The sequence below is a fragment of the Psammomys obesus genome, unplaced genomic scaffold (assembly GCF_907164565.1).
Source record: "Psammomys obesus unplaced genomic scaffold, mPsaObe1.curated_primary_1811, whole genome shotgun sequence".
In the NCBI taxonomy this organism is placed as follows: Eukaryota; Metazoa; Chordata; class Mammalia; order Rodentia; family Muridae; genus Psammomys; species Psammomys obesus.
Window position 1 is genome coordinate 3546552 of NW_026586173.1, and position 19280 is coordinate 3565831.

General features: G+C 37.0%; 1 protein-coding gene across 4 annotated transcripts in view; it reads right to left on the reverse strand.

The window, feature by feature from the left end:
* Arhgap32 (Rho GTPase activating protein 32) overlaps positions 1 to 19280 on the reverse strand; it is a 158386-nt gene that overhangs the window by 37824 nt on the left and 101282 nt on the right. The window contains exon 1 of one of the 4 annotated variants that reach the window (XM_055601444.1): positions 9396 to 9490. The exons of the other annotated variants lie outside the window; for them this stretch is intronic. The gene's annotated coding sequence lies outside the window, so the exon portion shown is untranslated. Of the gene's footprint in view, positions 1 to 9395; positions 9491 to 19280 lie in introns of those variants that run through there. 4 annotated transcript variants of the gene reach the window in all.

Below are 19280 nucleotides of genomic sequence, written 5' to 3' on the forward strand. Positions count from 1 at the left end.
TCAGGTGTGCATTTTGTATGTTTAGAATTTTAGGAATGAAATCATTGCATCAAACTTTCTATATCATTATATATTTTGAGATTTATCCCTGGTTCTTGTGGTTAAGTATATTAATGTTTCGCTGCATGAATCTTTCCTTTTAAGTATGTACAACTATTTCTACTTCTAGTGTCCTAGTGTCAGCTGGAATTTTTTATTAATTTTAATCAACATTGCACTAAGCTATTTAATAAGTGCTTCCCTGGCACAATGAGAGGCTTGCTCTGGCAGCCATGCTCAGAATCATCGGACTGCAGAGTATGCTGCTGCCCAACCTTACTTAAAGTTTACCAAAGTCATCTCCAGAATGACAGTCCCTAGGTAATTTACTAATATTGAACTTCCATATGTATATGGCCATTCTGCAGACCTATTTCATTTCTTTTATTAATCTCATGAATACAGTATTGTACTTTAACATGTACTCTTGTGATTGCTAGTTTAGTAAGCATTTAGCTTTACTGGTGACTCAGTTTCCTCTTTAATGAAATAACTTAATTTTTGTTTGATTGTATTTTTCTTACTGATAGGCATTAATTCTTTATATGATCTGAAAACAAATGTTAATTGAACATCTATAGCTTGTTTTTTTTTTTTGTTGTTGTTGTTGTTGTACAAATTAAAGCATGTCATTAGGTATAGCACATATTTTATTTTATGGCATTTTTGTTTACCCCAAGTTGTAGGAACAATTCTGGAATTTTAGTTTCTTTAAAAAGCACAAAAATATTGTAAAAATGTGCTTTCATTTTAATTCCAGGTGTAGGGATGTGGGCTGCTTTGTACCGTTTGCAGCAGCTGAGTACGATTTGACTTGTGCTCTAACAGAAGCGTGGTTTCGTCAGACACTTGGCATTCTGGAAATTTTTCAGAGTGTGTATAATGCAAGGGCCCTCAGAGGCAGGGTTGGTGGTTGTTGGTCATTCAGAGGGTTTGGTTGTGGTTTGTTAGTGTCATGCTCAAAGAAGAAACAAAAGGAAAGAAACCAGATTCAAGGATCTTTCTATCTCTCTCTCCCCTGTATCCTTCTTTCTGCCCTATCTAGTGACAGAGGGTAAGACAGGGTAGGAAAAGGAAGAACTCACAGTAGCAAAGACAAGCTACAAGCAAACAAGAAATAAGAAGAAAGAAATTAGATTCAGGGATATCTTTCCTCTCCCACCCCCATCCTTCTTTTCTCTTATCTAGTGATAGGGTGTAAAAGCAGGGGGATAACGAGCAGGGGAAAAAAGAACCCATAAAGGAGCAAAGACTGGCTACACCAAGTCATAAACATATTGTATGATTTCCCATATAAAAAGTCAGCTCTTCACATTTTATAGCTTTCATATATATTGTCAAGTATTCTATTACCTTTAATTAAATACTTCCATGTCTACTAATTTGTAAAACTAATTCTGTTTTGTGAAAAAATGTACAGTGATTTTAGTTAGTTCATTTGCTATAAGTATTAATTTTTTCCAGTAAAGATAAATCCCTTCATTTATTCTTCCCTGTGTTTTAGTTCTATACTATTTCATAGTTACTCTGGAATCAACTTGTCAAGTTGCAGGGTAAAAACCTTTTGAAATGTCATTAACTCTACCACTCAATTAAAGATTCTTTTAGAGGAAAAGAAACTATTTGAACTACAATGTTGAGTCTCCTAACACTATGAACAGTGTTTTTCTCCATTTATTGAATGTCCTTTTATGTCCTTCAATTACTTTTTCTATGAAGGTCTTACATATGTTGTTATAGTCTCAGAAATGTTACAATTTTTTTGTTGCTACTGCAAATAGTATCTTTTTTCTCAATTACATCTTCTAACATCTCTTGTAAAAAAGAAACATAACTGGAAATAGTGAGTTTTTAAAGTTCCATACCTGCTTCTTTGCAGGCTATGTGACTGTGGATAAACTACTATTCTTCGTCTGTAAAAGCACTAACAATAGTAACTATGTAACAGGATTACTGTCACAACTGTAAAAGTCTAAAGTACTTATTGCTAGACAGAAAACGTAAACATTACCTTTTATTCAACATCCATGCTGACCTCATTATTTCTTAGAGATTCCTTTTTTAAATTTATGTTTATATGTGTGCGTCTCTATGTGTAACATGTATGTACAGTACTAGTGGCAGCCAGAAGAGGGAACAGATCCCCCTAGAGCTAGAGGTGCATGTGGCTTTCAGCTGATGGATGTGGATGCAGAGAATCAAACTCAGGTCTTTTGCAAGAACAGTAAGTGCTCCTAACTGCTGAGCCAACTCTCTATTCCCAACCACTGTTATTGTAATAACTGGACTGTAGTCTCTGCTGGACTGACAGACATATAAATAATCTGGATTTGATTCTTCCATTCCAGTCCTTTGATTTGCTTAACCAACTTAACTGGATCTCTAAAATAATGTTTATCTTAAATACAAGAAAGAGACAGAAGGGTAAAATAACAGTAAGAATGTCTGAAAAAGTCATAAGGAATCATACTACTATGTATCTACCTAAAACAACTATAAAGCCAAACCAACCAAACAACCAAAAGCAATACTTATAAGTCTGTCTATAAATATACAAACATGGTTTAAATGAAATTTTCTCATCTGGGCTAAAAATGCTCCCCCCCCCAAAGGCCTAAGACATCTAACAAAACCCCTTGGCAAGGGAAGTCCTCTTTTGAACTGTTGGTCAAGTTTGTTCAATAGACTTCCAAAATAGTATGTACTATAGCTGTTGCCCTTGGTTGCCCCCCCAGAGGTGGACCATAAGTCCCTATTGCTGAAGACACTATGCACTTCATACAAAGGGCCCAGAGGCCTCTAAGCTAGAAATGATTTGAATGCTTCTTTCACAGTCCCAGAAGGCACCATACAAGCTACCAAAGGAAGAGAAGCAGCTAACAGTCCTACCCAGAGATGACACCTCTGAACCCCTAATAGTAACTAGCATGAAATGATAATCCTACACATACAGTACCTGCGGGTACATACCTTGGCAGTAAGCAGCAATCTCTAATTGGACTTAAGACATGACTGGTACTGAAAACCTACCCATCAAACCAGGGATAGTGAAGTCATGGATCTTAGAGAATCTACAACTGACACTTAACTAAGCCAGCATTATCCCTACCTACGTTCTAAATATTTATTCTTTTTTTATTTTTTCCTTTGTTCATTTAATCACGTTACAGCCTGATCCCAGCTCCCTCCCTCCTTTCTTCCCAGTCCCACACTTATGCCCCCCCACCTCCCTTCGCCTTCTTCTTAGAGAAGGGAAGGCCCCCAAGGGGTGCCAACCCACCCTGGCATCTCAAGTACTAGCAAGACTAAAGGTATTCTCTCCCATTGAGGCCTGACAAGGCAGTCCAGCCAGGAGAAAGGGATCCAAAGGCAGGCAACAGTCAGAGACAGCCCCTACTCCCATTGTTAGGACCCACATGTTGACCAGGCTGCACATCTGCTACATATGTATAGGATGGGTTAGACCCAGCCTGTGCATGCTCTTCAGTTGGTGGTCCCCATGGGACCAGGCAGTTTATTCTGTATGTCTTTTTGTGGTGTCCTTTACTCCTTGGGTTCCTTATATCCTTCCTCCCACTCCTCCACAAAACTCCCCAAGCATAGCCTATTGTTTGGCTATAGGTTTCTGCATCTGTTTCAATCAGCTGTATTATCCCTACCAACATTGTAAATAAATATTTATCCACATTCTCAGCCCTCATCAAGGAAACTTTCCTTTGCCACAGATCACAGCCATTATAGAGAACAACAAACAATCAAAATACAGAGCTGTGGTGGTCAGTCCTAATAGCTACATCTCCAATACAACTGCACCCATGGCTCAAGGATCACTGTGAATGACTAATTTTTTTATAAAATCATAAATTTAAAACAATGCAAGGAGAGGCATATGGAAGGGCTTAGAGGGAGGAAAGGGAAGGGTAAAATTATGTAATTATAATCACAAAAATTAAAAGAAACAATATTTTAAAATATTTATCTTGTTCCTGGCCTCAATCTGATTGTTTCTCATATTTCAAGAATAACTTTGGGTCTTTTGGGTAAAAACCACAAAGGTGAAGAGTTTCCCTGTTCCTAATTGATTAAAAGTATAAAATAAAATGGTGATGAGCTTTACCAGGTGATTGATTTACTGTATCTACTAAGATGATCTTGTTGTATTGTTTTTTATCTTAAAATTATTTAAGTGTGATTCAAACCTCTTTTGAAAGCTTTGTATGACTTCTCATATCCTTTACAGGTAATCAGACTTGAAGAAGAGTGAGAATTTAATGACTAAAGCTGGAAGCCATGGCAACTCCTTCTGCAGAACTAGAATAAATATTGTAAGTCAAGACAAACATTGGGACTGAAACACATACACACACTCTCGGTCTCCTGTCTCTCTGTCTCTCTCTCTCACTCTCTCTCACACACACACAAAGAGAGAGAGAGAGAGAGATTCCAGTGTGACAGCCTAAACAAGGACTTCTAAACACAAGGTTGTTCGTGTATTAAATGATAGCAAAGAAAAGACAAGGATTTTCATATATAGTCTTAAATAGCTCAAAGGTATCCAGGCAAAAGATGTGAAAATTAACTAATTCTTGGCAGGTATTATTGTATAACCTAAAAGACCCTTTGGAAAACAAAAAAGCAATGATTTTGAGTAAGCTTAGCACTTAAATAGGGTGTGGGGGGAATATTGATATAAATAAAACTTCCATTTTCAAATAAATGGACTCACAAATTATGGTCTAAGTGACTATAAATTTCTAAAGAATACTTTCAAGATGGTCGATTCTACTCAAGATTTAAAAGAACTGAACTAAAAAAAGCTTCTAGTAACTAAAATACAGATTTTTAAAAACATGTCTCTTATACTATTGAAAAAAATTTCATGTGAAGTTCTTAGGAAGGATAATGATGTAACAGACTCCTTTATATCATCATGTAGCCCCTTATTAAAAATAGATATGAATTTTTGCGGATTTAGGGGCCAGGACCTTGCCCTGCAGCCCAGGGTAGCATTAAACTTCTCCTGCCTGAGCTCTTGAGTGTTCGGGTTACAAGGTCAAAGTCAGGGCCATTCTATAGAACACAGCAAAGGTGTTTCTTACAGATCAAAACAAAGTTTTTATTAAGTAATAAGGACATTTCCAAGATATTCTATCTCTGACTTTATTCTTATCTCTATAAATGTTCTGGTCTTTCCTTTCTCAGACACTTAGCACAGCTCTGTTCCTGGTCTTACAAAGACAACACAAAGGAAAAGAAACACTCAACCAGTTATAAAATAATTATAGGATAACTAATGTTCACAGAATGCTTACTATATACAAGGACCTTAGAGATATTAATAAATTTTATTTCAGTTTTTATTAGCACTACATTCTAAATGAGTCATATGTTTCTAATCACTATTACACTCTTAGAAGTTTACATTCAGACAGAAATATTAAATAGGATGAGCACTTCCCCCACTGCATGCTATGTTAAAAGTTATGAGAACATTGGCATTTATACCTTTCCTCCTCTCTACATATCCAGCAATATATAATCAAGATAACCTAGCATCCATATTTTAATTCCCTTCAGTTAATTTGGTACTATTTTGTATATACATACTTTGCACTCTGTTAAAAAAAATTAGTCATCTTGTCATTCTATTTGAATATTTTTAAACACATAATTTAAAGCTTTTAAGATTAGGGACATTCAACTAATGGTCTGATGAAGGTGATCCCTTTGTCGACTAGGCTAGTGAAAATTCACTTGGCCAAGAATATGAAGATATGATCTGACAATGATTTTTAGATTACAGGCAGTCAGTGTAAGACCTTAATTTAATGGTACAATGCAATGTTTCACTAGATTTCACTAAAAATATCTCCCAAACACTAAATTCTTTAGGAAAACAAATGTCAAATAGCATATAAAATATCAAATTCATGGAAAATATTTACGTGTTGAATAATTTATTAGAAACAGTATCTAAAACTTAATTGGAAAGCTCTGTTTTAAGTAGGGTTGGCTTCCTAAATCATCTTGGGAAAGGTTAGTATAAAACTTATTAAAAAGTCACTGTTAAGATTATAGTTTAATGTCTAGTATATTGAGTTTAGCTCTTTTTAAATTATTTTTTCTATGAATGCTTAAAATTAGACGAAGGAGTCTTTATGTAACTAACTTACATAATATACTTTCCTTTCTAAGACCTAGGCATAAATTTAACCATGCTATATGATAATTCTATTGATTATATCTGTTTTTTCCACGTTCTTAGGCAAGCATAAAATGTCATTTCTATTATGATTTTTGTTGTCCAACTCCATATACATTTTAAACATTGATTCTGGTCCTAGGTTTTATGAAGAAAGTTATTGCAGCAAAACAGAAAAAGCAGTAAGTTTTACCTACAAAATTCCGGACTTCTACAGAGTGATGCTCAAAAGCCAAAATCCACAATGTCTTCTGCAGGAACCACTGAAGTTAGCTTCTATTTTTGAAATCAGAATACAACAGTTGTCCAGTTTTGGGCTCCATGCCAATTCCCCAAACATAAACTCAAAAAACCTTTACGTAAGCTAGGCTTCAGCTTTTAAAATGCTCTTGATGTTAATGTGGAACAAAAAGTACAGAATTATTTTTTTCTTGATAGATGAACAGTTTTGAAAGTAGGAAAAAACACGATTCTGTAACTGGTTCAGGTAACAGCTGCAAGAGGCTGCCAGAGAGAAAATATCTGGAGGCTGCACAGCTCTCACAGTGATGTCTGACATTCCAACCTCAAAGGGAGGAAACCAGGTATCCTAGGAATGCCTGTTGGGTCCTGTGTGCTGGATTTAAAATGGCACACAGGCAGTAATAACTCTTTGTTGAAGAAAAAAAAAAAAAAAAAAGAACCCTACTGACAGTTATATAATAGACTCTCATTTGCTGATGAGGGAGATGAGGAGCCATTTCAAAGCCACTGTTGACCTGAAAGCAAATCAATGGCATTAAAGGCTCTGGAAAATAAACGTGCCATGATTTTTAAAAGAGAATCCTTCAGTGACAAAAGAAAGAATAGCTCACATGGAAAAAAACTAGGCAAAAACAGGCAACCAGCTTCTCCACACCTAGCACAGTACGCATGTATGACATGCCAAAATATTTGAATAAAACTGTGTCTGCAAATGACACCAAAGCAGCAATAGATACTGTCCTTCTGACAGAACACACAAAGCTACAACACAGACTTTTAAAAGTCCATGTACCCTAGGAAAATGTCATAATGTTAGATAAGGCTCTTCGTATCTACACTACTTATTTGATTTTCCAGGAAGCTGACTCCTATTAGAAATATCACAGAGGCTCAAATATAAATTGTGTGACTTTAAGTTGCTTGTAGATTTTTTTTTTTTTTTTTTGGTTCAGAGATACTTGTTTTTTTATTTTTAAATTTCAATTACAAACTAAAATACATGTGAGTGCTTTCTTTCCTCAACTCTTTGCAAAAGCAAAGTGTGTTCTTTTTTTAATAACTTGATGACTTTACCAACTCAGTTATATAAAAGACTATGACTAATTTCATTTCTAAAAGTGGAACAAAAGGAAGATTTGCATTTTACCAGAAGCAAGTAGGAGGAAACATGAGATAGATGTAAATTCTGTGATGCTGAATATATTTTAATACCAGAATATGATATAATAGACAGGTTATAGTTTTTTTTAATCCTGCTAAGATGTTTAATATTGTTTGGGCTCTTATTTTTCCAGGATATACTATTAGGTAAGTATAATTTCAGGAAGAAATGCATTCTCATAAAAATTAAATTATAGGAACCACATAGTATAGGAATTCAGGTATATCAAAGATAACAGGTCTAACAAAATACTATATATACTTTCATGAAACAAAACATTTTAGAAACTACTCAGTGGCATGAAAACTCTCTTTCCTGGATACTATTTTTTTCTTCTTTGATTAGATTCAAGTATAAGTCTCCACTTTGCTATCAGTGTATTCTATGGTGCTATGATGACTTGTGCGGGCATTAGTATTACCATTAGGTAGGTTGAGGGAGCTGTGAGGGGTTTAGAGCAAAAGGTGAAAGGGATAGGTTCTAACCTATATTTGGAAAGTATGGAACTCACAATAAGTCCTTAAAGGCAAAAGTTGGGCTTTGAAGTCAGACAGAGGAATTAGGATCCAGTGCCTCTTCACTTCAAAATTCTGAGATCTTTAGCAAGTTACCTATAGAAACCCTAATTCCTTCATGATACAACAGAAGGACAATCCTCACAGCCACCAGTAAGCTCACAAAAATGACAGCTGCCAAACACTCATCTCTACGACAGGAGACAGAAACAATTTTTCCATTATAATTTATCTTTTCCCTTGATCTGAAAACGTCAGTAATTTTCTTTTGGTTCATGATTAACCAGGAATCTGACTCAGCTTTTCAGACCAAGTTTAGTCATATTTGGCCATATAACTCCAAGAAAGCCTTGAGATAACCAAGGGAGGTTACAGACAAATATAGGATTGCTTCTAGTTTTTCCTTCTGTAATTTTCTAGCTAATTTTAGATTTCCACTCTTTTCTACTAAGTATAAAACATTATATTCCAATACTGAAAAGGAGAAAAGGTTGTGCTTTCAGATCATCTTGACTGAGTGATAGGTGTTGCTGTTTTGTTTTGTTTTTAAGTTGGCTAAGAAAAAATACTCTAAATTCTGAAACTTCTCCACCTAGTGCAACTTAAAATACCGATTACAATTTAAACAGTTACTTCCATGTCATGCTAGTAAAATAGCATAATGAAAACGCTTTATCAAAGTACCACATAAGCAAGTACCCTTCTTACACTGTCTGAGAATACACTTTTTCATGAAATGAAGACAGTCATCCTTAGGAAGGACAGTGCTAGAAAGAGCAGAATACTGGCAGCAAAGGGGCAGAGGGAACCTACTTCCTTATGTTAATCAAAGCAGCCTTTCCAGAGCCTGCTAAACTCTTAAGTAAGTCAGTCCTGCTGATTTTCCACTAATCAAGCACTGAAATAGTATTAGCCCAAGAAAGAAACACACACACACACACACACACACACACATTTACATTAACAGAGGTCTAAAAAGGCATTACAAAATAGGCTGACCAGGAACAGAAGAAAAATAAGTATTTCCTAAAATTCTTTGGGAAAATAATACAGTACAACTGACAAAGTTTGCTTCAAGAATTAACACAACTCTACAAACAAAACATTATTCAATTTACAGATAAATACTGAACCACATAATCTCTTGAGAATCAAAATAACATGTGGTCAAATATGACCTAAAGGAATCAGTCCAAAAGTAGTTTGCATGAAATACTGATTGAGATCTTCTTACCTCTTGTTTTGAAGGAAGTTTTAGGATCAGTATTTAAAATTACTCCGTGACTGTATGTAGCAGTAGACTCAGCAGAAAACAGTAGCTGTGCATTCCATACAAAGACTTACAAATGAAACATAATCACACCAACTCAGACCTCATCCAGCACGTGAGGGCTCCTGGCCAGGTCTCTACCACACTTAGAGGTGACAGCTGCTTCCAGGTGCCCCTCTCAGAAGCACTTGGCCCACATTTCAGCCGTGTTCGAGCCAGCCTCTGTGAGAGCTGCCTTCAGGAGCTTAATCCTCCTCTCTCAGCCTGTACAGTTTTGCCACACCACAGGAACGCCCCAACTTAAGCTCACACTTGCAGAACAGGCTTCACCAGCATGGCTCCACCCATCAGCCTCCCACAGGTGAGCGTTTCCTGTTCAGAAAGCAATCCTAGGAAACTGCCATTTAACTGTGCCCTTCATGCTTTGCCAGTTACTTACTATTCAGTTATTTGTGTTTGCTAAGTGGGTGGGGACAGTGTATCTGACAAAATGAGGCATGTTCGGCTAAAGCAAAGCAAGAAAAGTAAGTAATGAAGCAGGAAGTATTGCTACTAAAAGGCTGAGTCATGAAATCCACTGCAACAGGCTGAGGGAACAAACATTTCAATATCTTGGTTGATGCTAACTTATGATTATTACGCTACTGACATGTTTAAAATGCATCCATTTACAGTCTCCGCACAAAAAATTTTGAGAATGACAATTATGCATGGATCAGGAAAAAGCAAAGTTGGCCCAGAACTGAAAATCCTGAGCTTCCAAAACGAACTTTCATTGCACAGGTGTGATGCTCAAGTCATCACTGACTCCAAGGTACTTCCTGTCCTCTACTGGAAACATTTTCCAGCAAAGGAGGCGACCCTCAGCAACCTCTACTACATGGGACAATTAAAACATTATCATTAGTTATCTGTATAAGTACTACACACTGAAGAGAATCCTCACTTACCCTACATTATCACCACTGAACTGAATTTTTCTTAATGAACTAGAAAACATTGGCATACTTCTTGTTCCAATTGAAGTTTTATTAATTCCAATGTAAATTCCATTGTCAGATATTGTTTTCCTCAACAAAATCATTACTGTGTACCAACTACAATTCTAAGTACTTATTAAAATCTTCATCCTAACTCTATAGCGCTCATGCTGTCATCTGATCTTACATATGAAGAAACCAAAGCAGAGAGGCTGAGCAATATGCCAAAGCTGCACAGCTATTAGGCAGCAGAGACAATGTCCTCAGAGTATTTATCACACACCACTTAAGATGGGTGGTTATACTTACTCTTTCCTCCTTTTGTGAACATAGCTCAGAATATAAAACTGTTGATAATGGCAAGCCACAAGAAAGAAAGCAATTAATTAATTTGACAGAAAATCCCAAGTATGGCACGGACAAAACGAGTTAATTTCCTACCAGTGGAACAGCTGTGGACTTGGGAGTTTTGTTGAACAGGATGTAAGGCTCCTAAAATTTATTCAACACGACACACAGCCAAGGAGAGCAAGGGAAAGAGAAGCGAGGAAGAGAAAAGGAACAAAGACAGGGTGCTGGGGAAACGGCTCAGTCAGTAAAGTGCTTCCCACACAAGAATGAAGAGTTGATTGAGATCCCCAGCACCATATAAAAGACCTGTGTGGTGATCTATAATCCCAGCACATGGGATAAAGAGACAGGCAGATACCTGGTACTCACTGGCCAAACAGGGTTGCTGAACTGGTTAGCTCCAAGTTCAGTGAGAAATTCTGTCACAAAAATTAAGATGGAGTGTCACTGAGAAAGACAACCAACATGAACCTCTGGACTCCACATGTATCCAAGGGTGTGCACATACCCACAAATGTCTAGACACATACACAAAGAATAAAAATGGGAAAAGAAGAAAACATATAATGTAAAAAGCCACTTTGCTAGTACCCAATCCACAATCCACAAGGCCCTCATATTACCTCAAATATTAACAGTTAAGACTAAATAAAGTTCACAAAAGTTTATGTAGATGTCAGAGAACCGCACAATTAACAACAGCAATTCTCATGTTAAAACATGACTGTTCTTTATGTCATGTGGAAATATATGAGAGAGTGTGTACAAAACCTGGCAGATTTGGAAGTAGAGTTTACACTATGGTTAGCTGCATTGGGATGATGTCAATCACTTGCTTTTCATACTGCACTACACAGCTAGTTATGTTAAATGTAACAGCTTAGAGAAGTGACAAGTACAAGGGACCTCTCTGTGCTTTTTGCAACTTTTTCTAAGACATTTCAAAATGAAAATTTGCAAGTACCTCTAACTGAAAAATGCACTGTATTGTGTCAACTACTGATCACTTAGAGCAAAGGAGAAGTCATTTGTCATTTTTTCCTTCCTTTAACAAAATATTTAGAGCTACCTATTTGTATAAATGGAATAGGATGAGCCTTGGTGTATGTTGGAGGCACAAGAGAATTCACTGGGGGAAGCAAGTGGCTATATTTTTCTTTTTTTTTTTTTTTCCCCTTGAGTTACGGTTTCTCTGTATGGCCTTGGGTGTCCTGGACTTGCATTGTAGAGCAGGCTGGCTTCGAACTCACAGAGAACTGCCTGCCTCTGCCTCCCTGAGTGCTGGGATTACAGGTGTGTGCCACCATGCCTGACATTTTTATATTCTTAACTTTCTATTATAAAAAATTTTGGATAATTAAAAGCTTCCACAGTATGTCTGCAAATTCTTTGAACTTACAACCAAATATATCCAGGATCAAAACACTTTCATGTCCCACATAATGGTCAAAGTTACCTCTTGCCTGGTCACCCAAATATCCACTCTGAATATTTTCTTTTACCCCTAACAAAATTATCCTTTTAGCAGAGTACATTAGATCAAGCAACCGTTCTTATAATCTTCATTACTTTCCCAAATTATAGCCAATCCCCCCCACAGTGGCACCTAGCCCAAAGAGAATGTAATGGCATCCTTTCCCTTCTTGACTTCATCTCTCCAGTCTGTCTCAGTCTGTCTATCTCTCTCTCTCTCTCTCTCTCTCTCTCTCTCTCCACACACACACACACACACACACACACACACACACACACACACACACACGTGGCTTTCATGCTGGCACTTTTATCTTCCCCAGGTATATGCATATCTTCCCTCCCCATCTCCTTTAGGTCTTTGTTCAAAAGTGATGTTCCAGCAGTCCCTTCCCTGCACATCTACTCTCCTGAAATCTCATGCCATATGAACACTATCCCAGACGCTCAGTCTCTGAACCCCTCTCTCAGCTGTATTTTTCTCCTCAGAACTTTCCTATTATACCATATGTTTCACTGATGTATTCACCAACACCTTCTCCCATAGCTCCTTCTCAATTACCCCAAGAATGAACTTCTATCTGTTATATTCTATTTCAGCTACAGCATGTAGTATGTACCCAGCCGATTACTTATGAGGTGGCTGGGGTATTATTCTTGCTCAATGGTAAGGCAGTTGGCCTAGGATGAATGAGGACCAGAGTTAGATCTCTAGCACCACACAAGATAAGAAATAAATCTGATTAATGAATGCAACCAATACTAGTAATGACTTCTTTAAATGGAAAAGCGTAATTAGGACAGGAAAGGTATAGCTAGGAGTCTATTCTTCAAACAGTTTTAAGGGGATTTGAGAGGTTAGAAAATATTTTTTATGTTCTCCAATGGCAACAGCTCTTGTTCATAATTACAAGTCAAAAATTGTTTTCAAGTATATATCATGCACAAAGGATGCAAAATTGCATAAAGTGGAAGAGGAGGGTAGGAAAAGTCATCATAAGTTTTCTAACGCAGCATAAGAAAATATTATCTTGGCATAGTCTTTACATTATATTCAGGGTAGAAACTGACTCAGGCATTCTAACATTCCCCTGATTCTTCCATCAAAGATACCGATTTTATCACCTAACTCTTCTTTTTTAAATTCTTAACATTTAAATTTTATCCTTAATTTGAGTATTTTGCCTACATGTATGTCTGTGTACCATTTGCATGCCTGGTACTCACAAAGGCCAGAAGAAGGCATCAGATGGCCCTGGAATTAGAGTTACATAGGATTGTGAGCTACCATGTGGGTGATGAGAATTGAACCTGAGTCTTCTAGAAGAGCAGCCAGAGATTTTGACCACTGAGCCATCTTTCCAGCTCAAACCCGATTCTTAAAAGTACCAGCCTCACATACGTGATGATCATTTCAATTAAAGTGGCACTGAAAGAACACAGCAATAAAGAAGCTAGAAACTCAAAGAACGAAGAAAGAAAGGAAAAAAGGAAGGAAAGGAAGGAGCAAAAAACAAGATAAAGGAAATAACTGTAATTAGCAACTTCACAAGTAAAACAACAAAGAACACAAGATACTGAAGACCATTTTTTTTTTTTTTTAAGAACACTACAAGGTTACTGAGCTACCACAGGCTACATCTGAGCAGAGGTTCTAGGTTACATTCATACATGGTCCTTGGTTGAGGCTACCTGATAAAACAGGATCAGATGAATGGGGAGGAGGTCCCCCCTATCAGTGGACTTGGCAAGGGGCACGGTGGAGAGGAGGGAGGGAGGGAGGGACTGGGAGGGAATGAGGGCTCGGGACACGGCTGGGGTACAGAGTTAATAAAATGTAACTGATAAGAAAAAATAAAATACAAAAAAAAAAGAACACTACAAGGAAGTTTTGTCTTAAAAGAATATTGCAAGGAAGGATTGGGGTAGGTATGATCAAAAGTCTCAAAGAACTAATGCAAATTAAAAACAAATAAATTCAACACTGCAGGCTGGGAATGCTGCTTTGGGACATAGCCCTTGACCAATATGCAGCCAAGGTCCAGGACTCCACTCCCACCACTACCCCAAACAACAAAGAAACAACCAAAAAAACTATGAAGAATTTTAGGTTTTCTTCTTAATTTTAAAACTATGCTAACTGATTCAGGATGATATGATATCATATTAAATTATTTTTAAATAAATGTAAAGGTCTCATCAGTTACATGCTAAATTATAAAGTTCTTCCCCAAAATGAAAGCTCAGCTATTTCTGTATCTGCTACCAAAGGAAAATAAAACCGGCTATTATCAAGCAGAGGACAAAAATACATCATGCAAACCTATTTATGTGACCATCTAGGGAGGCTCCTTCTCCCACCATTGTACTATAAATACTATAATTAGGGCCTGAGAGATGACTCAGCAGAATACTGCGCTTGCTGCTCAGCTGCTAAGCTGGGACTCACATGATGGAAGGAGAGAACTCATGTAAGCTGTCCTCTGACTTCCCCACATGTTATCATAGCATGGACACACTTACACACACACACACACACACACATATTAAATACATGCAACGAAAAATAATTTGCGATGTATTTGGACAATTTTAAATGAAAAAAAAATTATCTGTATCAATACATAGATCTTGTTTCTGACCCAGGGATTAAGTAACATAAATCAATGAATAGGAAACTGGAGCACAGCTAAGAGTAGGACACTTGCCTAGCGTACTTGAGATCCTAGATCAGGGTCTAGCACAGAAAAAAAATAAATGAACAGATAACAGAGAGACATGCAGACAGACAGACCTCTTTCTAATTTAGCTTAGCTATAATTGTTTATTGTTTTGTTAACTCTATTGTTTCAAATTGATATTTTTTAATATTTCCTTTTTTAGATTTTTTAGCATTATTAATTCTTGGAGAATTTCATACAATGTACTTTTTAAGATTTATTTATTGTATGTATATGGGTGTTTTGCCTTCATATATGTCTGTGCATCACTTGTATTACTGATGCCTGAAAAGTTCAAAAGAGAATCAGTTCCCTATATAGAATGCATTTTGAATATATTCACCCTCCCCAAATCCTCTCCCTATCACCCTCAACTCTCCCATCCCATTGTACCCAACTGTGGGATTCCTCTTTTAAAAATTACTTCTTTCCCCACTGGGTCCAGTTTATGTGACCCAGTTAGTCTTAGAATTGGGGCCTTCTCTGTAGTGTGGATAGCCTACCAGATTATAAAACAAAACAAAACAAAACAAAACAAAACAATGATTCTTCCTCTTACAGCAGCCATAAAATGCTAATATCTCCTCAGCAAGTCCAGGGACTACATAGCTACCTTCCCGCCCTCTGTGCTGAGATTTTTGTCTGGCTGAAGCTTGTACAGGTCTAATGCACGCTGTCACAAATACTGCAAGCTTATATATGTATCTGTCCTGTTACCTGGAAAACACTATTTCCTTAAAGTCATCCACCACCTCTGGCCCTTAAATCTTTCTGCCCCCTCTTCTGCTAATATCCCTGAGCCTTTGCATGAGAAACGAAATGTCCAGTCTGGGCTGAACACTCTACAGTCTTTTGTTCTTTGCACGTTGATCAGTTGCATCTCTGTGTTCATTGCTACCTACTCCAGGGAGAAGCTTCTCTGATGAAGATTGACAGATGCTCTGATCCACAGCACAGCAGTAAGTTGCACACTTTGCTACTCACTAGTTCTCCTGCCTCTCCTCCTTTCTTCCCCCTTATCTCTCACAAACAAGGTTAGATAATATAACAGATGTAGAATGTCACCAAGGAGATTATTTTTAAAAGATCAAATGTTGGTGCTTGTAATGAAGCTACGACATGAGAATTTAAGAATTTGTCACAGAAGCATATGAGAAAACTATACAGAGCAGAAAGCAGAATCACTGAAAATTGAAGACATGTCTATAGAATGTAGCCATACAAAGACATGAGAGAACCGAGGGAACAAAATCGAGCCTGAGTTTAGCGAGGCAGTAAGTAATGTGAATAGGGAAAGAGAGGAGATAATTGGGAGTACTTCCAGACTGGTAAAAGATACCAATAGTCCCTCAGTAGACACCAAGCAAACGCAGACCCAAAGAAGGTGCATTTCCTCACCTCATACACACTGTAGTTTCTTATACTACGCTACATCTAATTATTCCCTGCTTTTCGTTCCTTTTTCTTCTCTCAAACTTTTACCTTTTCCCCCTTTTTTAAAAAAATTAATTTATTACAATTTATTCACTTTGTATCCCAGTTGTAGAACCCCCCCCCACCCCAATCTCCTCCAAATCCCACCATTCCTCTTCTCCCCCTATGACCCTCCCTTAGTCCACTGATAGGGGAAGACCCCCTCCCCTTCTAACTGACCCTAGCCTATCAGGTTTCAATCAGGGCTGCATCATCTTCCTTTGTGGCCTGGCAAGGCTGTAAACTCCTCCCCCGCCCAGGGAGAGGTGATCAAAGGGTCATAGGGTTCAAGTCAGAGACAGTCCCTAATCCCCTTACTAGGGAATCCACTTAGAAACTGAGCAGCCTATGGGCTTCATCTGAGCAGGGGGTCTAGGTCCTCTCAGCGCATGGTCCTTGGTTGGAGTATAGGTCTCTGCAAGCACCCCTAGCCCAAGGATTTTTGGCTCCGTTGGTCTCCTTGTGGAGTTTCCTGTCCACTCCAGGTCTTTCTATCTCCCGCTTCTTCCATAAGGTTCCCTGCACTCTGACCAAAGCAATTAAAAAGAAGGAAATCATGAATTTTGTAGGCAAATGGATAGAACTAGAAAAGATCATCCTGAATGAAGTAATCCAGAAGCAAAAAGACACATATGGCATATACTCACTTATTAGTGACTATTAGCCATATAATATTGGATAAACACACTAAAATCTATAGTTCTAAAGAAGCTAAACAACAAGGAACCTAGGGAAGAGGCTGAAACCTCGTTCAGAAGGGCAAACAGGACAGACATTGGAAGTAGAAGACCTTTTCTCCTCTTAAGCACCATAGATATTTGCTGTCTTGGTCAGGACACAATAACTTAGTTTCATTTCATCTACACAAATTACTGAACACAATAAGAACATTTACCAAAAAACAGCTTTAAAAGGAAAAAATTTCCCATTGCCCTTGTTGTATAATAGTATAGGGAGCTTAAGTTTTCAGACTCAAACTATAGCTGCATCTTTCCTATTTGGCATCTAACAGTGACAGATGGCAATGTTAAAAATAAATAGAACATTCAAGTTGTTTATACTGTAGGCAAAGACAGTTTTAAAGTGTGAAATAAGCCCAAGGCTGATTGAATTTGCATCATCTCTTTCGATCTGTATTAGGAATGCACATTTCCTTAAGCCAACTCTGAGTTCTTCTCAAAAGATAAACCATTAGCTGTTGAAGGTATACTTGTTTTTCTACTAATGATTTAAAATTATTAACAATGACTTGCAATTCTGCCAATATAAACCTTTCTATAAGTAATTAACATTCTCAACAGTAAAGGCTTCTAGGATTATTATTATGAGAAACATTACTTTTCCTTGAAAAACATGAAACTGTTATTAATACAGATATTTTAATGCCAATGTTAAACTAGCTTTTAAAAAACTCTGGTTATAAGATAACTCTGATTGCAGTTATCAGAGTTGGGATGTAATGACCAGTAAAATTTTAGCTTACAACACAGGACAACAGACAAAAACAATGCTGAAGAAATTACAATATTTTTTGTTGTGCTCATAAAAATCCACCAATCACTTTGACAAATTGACTTTAAAAAAAAAATTTGACACCATTTTTACAACATTCAACAAAGCAGAACTAGACAGGAAGTCCTTTGGTTTAGTAATGAACATCTATGAGACTACAACACAGAAACTATTTTCCTCGATGGCTAGGGACTGAATTTATCCCTCTAAGACCACAAAACAAGAGTGAATAAGCTTTCAATATCTATTCTGCTTTGTACTAAGGGGTCCCGCCAAAGAAAACCATCAAGAAAAATTAATAAATAAAAGCTGCTAAGTCATGTTGCTGCCCTGATGGACAAACGACTTTCAGTATACCTCTTTATCTTGTTTGGTTTCCTGCTGTTGCTATTACAATAGCTCTTTTCTCCACTCTGAGTGGTACTAGGAATTGAGCCTCAAGAATAAAGTCACTAAACATTGCTGTGCCTAGCAAAGCTATATTTTAAATTGGCTAGAAAATAAGGACATTAAGAGAAGCATAAACTAAAGTAATTCACAATCAACAAGCCAACACTGCAGTAAATAATTAAAAACAAATGACAATCCAACTAACCAGAAAAAGTAGCTACAAAATTACAGAATTCAGCAATAACCCTAACCTTAAATGGTCTTAACTCTTTCTTTAGAAGATAGTGGCTAGCTAATGGGATTTTTTTTTTAAATGATCCAACTATGAGATGTCTCCAAGAAACTCAACGGTAACAATCCCACAGACTGAGACTGAAAGGATGAAAACAAGTGTATCAAGCTAATCACAGCTGAGATTAACTGAGAGCTAATCTGCTACTTGAAGTAGATTACAAACCCAAAACAGCACAAGATATTAAAGTGCCAATAGATATTAACAAAGAAAAACACAAAGATAGCAACTGTAATGTACATGTACGAAATGTTGAAGCTCCCAATGTCATTAACAAATACTGATAGACATAATAGGATATGCTCTCAAGTAATATAATGAATGAGAGATTTCAGAACCCCACTCTTAGTGATAAGTAGATCAACCAGACTGAAAATCAACAAATACACATCAGAGTTAAACTGCACCAGATGTGAAATGGACATAATAGAGACCATTCCAAAAATTACATCCAAAAATTAAATGTACATTCTTCTCAAAGAATCAAATAACAGTCTCTAATACAGACCATATTCTACGCCATGAGACCAATCTGAACAAATAGAAACAAGTTGATATTTTTTTCCTGTATCTTACCAAACTATAGTGGAATACAATTAAAATTATTATCATCTTTCTTTCTTTCTTTCTTTCTTTCTTTCTTTCTTTCTTTCTTTCT